The sequence below is a fragment of the Hipposideros armiger genome, unplaced genomic scaffold, assembly GCF_001890085.2.
Source record: "Hipposideros armiger isolate ML-2016 unplaced genomic scaffold, ASM189008v1 scaffold_85, whole genome shotgun sequence".
NCBI classification, from domain to species: domain Eukaryota; kingdom Metazoa; phylum Chordata; class Mammalia; order Chiroptera; family Hipposideridae; genus Hipposideros; species Hipposideros armiger.
The window spans coordinates 3452791-3458109 of NW_017731435.1; the positions used below are offsets into that span (position 1 = coordinate 3452791).

General features: G+C 41.6%; 1 pseudogene; it reads left to right on the forward strand.

The window, feature by feature from the left end:
• Window positions 1–740: 740 nt before the first annotated feature.
• Window positions 741–1438, forward strand: LOC109383549 (pre-mRNA-splicing regulator WTAP-like; annotated as a pseudogene).
• The last annotated feature ends 3881 nt before the right edge of the window (window positions 1439–5319 follow it).

The following is a 5319-nucleotide window of genomic DNA, read 5'->3' on the forward strand; positions in this document are numbered from 1 at the left end:
CCAGGGAGAAGAGATGAGGGGCTAGTTGAGAAAAAGGTAGGGCAAGCCACAGTCCAGAGTTAGCTGCTCTGTGCACCTCCTAGAAGTCTTCCCAAATGAAGAGCCGTTGTCTTTTGGTTAGAGTGGAAAAGGTAGCTACATGCTCCAAAGTATTAAAAAAAAAATAGCAAATGTTTTGAGAACAGGTGATCTCAGCCCAGGTATCTAACTACTCATGTCACCAAAACACCATCAAAAGTACAAAAGGAAACTAAAAATAGTGGAGAAAATGCATGTGTGTTACCCTCCTATACCCGCTGCCCTTGGCCAGGTGCAGGATGGAGCTGCGTGTGGCATGGAGCACACACAGGGAACATTCTATTTGGAAAGCACCTCGCTTCTATAGGTCAACATTTTAAAAACGCCATTCACTAGAAGGACCCATGGTTTATTCAACAGTTTCACCAAGCATAATTGAACCAAGGGGCGGTGTCCTACCTGAAGCTACAGGCAGAATATTCGTGGCACCAAGGTGTCACTGAAGGAATTCTGATCCCATCGAGAACCTATACCTTGTCCAGGAGCAGAGGCCAGCAGGGAGCTGGTTATTAAAATCTAACTTCTGGGCCCCCGAGAGCCACTGCACTCCAGGGGCCACAGGGCCTGTCCCCAAGGTACAGCCCCCTCCTCAGTACTGCGAGGTCTCCCCCTTCCCCAATGGCGGCCCAGTGGTTGCATTTGGGAGGCCACTTGAATTCAAGATGACCAACAAGGAACCTCTTCCCAAAAAGGTACAACTGAGTGAAAAAGACTTCAAAGTTGTAGCACAAGAAGAGTTAATACTAAGATGGAAACAGTTTGAAGCACATGGCAAGCTTTGGAGGGCAAACACACAGATCTTAAGTCTAATGGCGTAACTGGCTTAAGGGAGTCAGGAGAAAAACTAAAGCAACCACAGCAAGAGTCTGCACACAGGAAAACATACTTGTAATGGACTAGCCACAAGGAGCAGAAATGCATCAGCGTACCCCTCAAACCCAGCACCATAGCAAGTCCAGCTGCCTAGGGTGGCCCAACCGAGCCCAACAACGGCAGGCCCAGCCATCAACTTGTTTTTCCTAAAAATAAAATGGAACAAGCCCCAAGTGAACAAAGTGCCTGGACATTTACGCCTTATAGGTAGACAAATCACACTCCCCAGTCAAGACACCCCAGATGGTCCCACCATGAGGAAGCTACACTGGGACAGCCAAGTACACATTTCCACACAAAAACTCAGACTTTCTGAGCCAAAAAAAGCCACATTCTTATACGATCCAGCTTGTAAAGGTTAATATAAAACTTACCAGATGAACCTTGTGTTTCAGCTTTTTTCTCTTCCTGCTCCCTTTGCTTCAGAGGCCTGATGGCATCAGACAATTCCAAAGAAGTGGCCACCTCCAAAATATTCCCCTTCTAGAACATGTAGACACTTGAGAAATGTTTCTGTTTGAAGAAAATAGAGAAACAGAAATCTTAAGCCTGTGGCACACTGTGTCTTCAGACAGTTTGGAGGAATGAAAACCTAGAGATTTAAAATTATGAACTGAACATGCAAAATTCCAGTAAAATGTAAATGTGTAATATGCATTGTTCTTAACCTTGAGCATAGTGACTCAGAAACCTGTATACCAGTTTTGCCAATAACATGGCTGGACTTTTGGTTATTGTTGAACTTCTGGGTCAAAGTTCAAATGAGGTGGATTTTGCCTTTAAAGTATTTATTTTCTAAGAAACAACTTAGTTATGAGAGAATCACCTAGTAGATGCCAATACAAGTATTTCGTATATCTAACCACTTAGTTTGGAGTTCCATGTTACTTGCTTGAGCCTTAAGTCAATGTGTTCTTTGAATGGTTGCTAATACTGTAAATAATCTTAGTGAGGACCATACAAACATGAAGGTGTGGGGTCAAATTCCAGGTTTAAACTGTTTGAAGCATGGAGTTATGGGAGCACTCNAAACACGCTTTCTGAAAGCAGCTTACCTTGTAAGTGTCTCTCTGCACAAAGTCCGTTGGGGCAAAGAAATACTGATCATGTCTTAAATGCCCAGGCAGGTGGCTCCTGGGCTGGAACAGAGGTAGCTTTCCGTGAGAGCTGAAGACCAGTGAGTGGACAGACACAAACCCGCACCAAAGGAGGCTCCCGTCAGCATGAGGAAGAAGGACATGAGGTTAGAGAGAGCTTGTGGAGCTTTGCAGAGGACCTGCCACGAGCAAGCGGCAGCGGGGAGGGCGCCTCAGGCTCCGACGGTCTCGGGGTGAGGCTTTCTATTTTATCCACCTGGGTCATCACGCTTCCATTTTTGAGGACTGGTTTTCTTGTATTAATAGTCACCAGTATTATACTTTATTTTATTAGGTTCTAGAATGGAATAAGGACCCTGATGATATCCTCTTCCAGCTCTCCGCGGACCTCAGAGCCCTATGCCTCATCTTCTCTCATTTCTGTCTCCCTGTTAATTTCTTCTGCATTCCAGGGGCAGCGCCTCCAGCTTTAAACTTCAGCATGACCTGTTTTCAATCCCAGCGCCTCTGCTTTGCGACACTAGTGATTTACGTAATCTCTCTAAATTTCAGTTTCCTTGTCCATAAAAATGGTATTTACCTTGCTATGAAAAGTAAATGAAATAATGAATGTAAAGTGCCCAGGAAACAGGAGTGGCTTAATAAAAGCTAGCCATTCACTTTTCCAGCTTTATTTTTGTTATATTCTCATTTTCACCATGATTCGGAGTATAGTTTTTGGAATGTCTGCATTTTACAGCATCAATCCTCACTTTCATGTTCCCAAGAAGAACTTGACTTCACTGCTTAATAAGCACATCTTTCCTGAGAATGGCTCAGCGCTCTTTGCCAAAATCTTCTTAGTTTTCCCATGGGAGATCGCTTCCAGGGGGAGATTAGACCCTATCCAAAAAGTTGACTGTCATTTATTCATTATTTTAATATTTTTATCAAAGTAAATTGCCCTTTAATCTAATTTTTAAATTAAGCATGCNGTTATACCACGCAAGGAGTTTTGAAGAGAGTGAAACAAGTGGAAGTCAGATGGCGCAAAGTCAGGCAAGTATGATGGGTGTGGCAACACATGCCATCCAAGCTCCAGTAATTTTTGACGGGTGATCAAACTTGTGTGTGCTCTCGCGCTGTTGCGATAGAACACAACTCCTTTATAATTAAAAGCTCTGAACGTTTCTAGATGATGGATTCATTCAAATTGTCCAATCACTGACAGTACCCATTCAAATTGATTGTTTGGTTCCTTGATAGGAGTTCGAAAAACACGACACCTTTAAAATCCCACCACACTGAGAGCATAACTTACCTTTGACGAATGTTTGCTTTTGATGTCGTTTGAGGCGAATCATCACATCGGGACCAAGACTGTTTGCACACCACATTGTTGTAAACAATCCACTTCTCATCACCAGTTATCAATCGCTTCAAAAAAAATCATTTTCCTCATGTTTAATGAGCATATTGCAGATGTTTATACACACTGTCAAATGAACTTCTTTGAGTTCATGCGAAACCCAAATATTGAGCTTGTTTATGTATCTCAACTTCTTCAGATGGTCATGAACACTTGAATGATGGATGTCTAATGTTTCTGCAATCTCTCATGTCATGTAACATAGGTTTGACTCAGTCAATGCCTTTATTTTGTCATCATCAACCTTGGTGGGCCTCCCTGACTGAGGAGCATCATTGAGATCAAAATAACCAGCACAGAATTTCGTGAACCATCGTTGGCACTGATGTTCTTGTAGAGCATTGTCACTGTAAACTTTATGCAACTTTTCACAAGTTTGACATGCGTTCTTCCCTTTATGGAAGTAAAGAGTAAAATATGGCAAAAATGCAGTTTGGTCTTCCATCTTCAACTTGTTGTAAAATCTCCAAAACTAACCAAATCACCCAATTTTTTTTTAGAATGAAGGTAGAACTGTTAGCCTTCAAATCACATAGCAATAATATAGATGCGAATGACTCTAGTACTTCCAAAAATGAACTAGTGCCATATGTTGCAAACCTGTGTCATGACTTTTCCAACAACCCAATAGATTGTATAAGGACATTGGCTGTGATGAGACTCAATGCATTACTTTTTTTTTAGCAGTGAAATTTATTAAATCCCCATTCCATTCAGTGGGCACATGCTGAAAGAGAAATGTCATTGGTGTTAATGGGGGAATGTATTTCCTTCACTGTATTTAGGGCTTTTGTATCACACTCTTGATATTAAATTAAATGTGCCTTGAAAAAAAAATCTACCTTGTTGTATGGTAGTTCTCATGACATATTAAACTGCATAACGAAATTATATAATGAGTCATTTTAGATTTGTTTCTTCTATAGTAATGCAGGCTAGCCACAGCTGTCTTATTTCCAGGCTCAGCACCAAATAGAATGTACAGTATAGAGAACGTGCAGGAACAATAGTAGGTGGGGGAATAATTGAATGGATGAGCAGAGTGAGGGGATCTGCAAGGAAGGACCCACCTGCCAGAATTGCCCAGGACCCCCCTCTCCACCCTTGGGGGGTGTCTCGTAGGACAGACTTGTCCCACTAAGATTCATTTTAGTAGGACCCACCCACTCTCTTTATGACCATTCACCAGACCTGAAGAGACCTTTCTGCATTCAATAATGAGTGAAGAGAAGAACAAATCCCAAAGATTCTGTGATGTCAAAAAAAAAAAGAAGAAGAAGAAGAACTCACAATATCAAAAAAGATCACTTTTGGAAAATGTGTAACAAAAACTGAAAAAAAGAAACTTTAGTAAAGTTGGAGAGCACCTATGGGAGCTCTCAAAAATACCTTTTAAAAAATAGAACTCTCAGATTCAAGAGTGAAGGATGAATGAGTAATCGACAGGATGAAAGGCGGTGACTAATTAAAAGGAAGTTGATGAAGAACAATTAAAGGAAAGAAATGATGGTGACACAAAATAAAACAGGGCCAGAGGCTCTCAATGAGGGAACTGACCCCTCAAGAAACCATTGGATCAGTGAGCAAAGGGTTCCTGACCTTCCAAGGAGTGAGATGGGGTGGAAAAGAACAAAACAATTAAGATAGTGAGAGAGGATACAGCAGGTAACAATGCAGAGGATGGAGAGGAGTCAGCTTTTCATGAAGAAGAGCCCAGAACAAATGGAACAGAGGCAACAACTGCGGAGTAAATCTTTGTTAAAGATGGAGAAAGCTTGAATCCAAAGTCTGAAATGGTTTCTCACTAGCAAAAACTGGATTTGCACGCAGTAAAACCTCACAGACATATATTGATAAGAATCT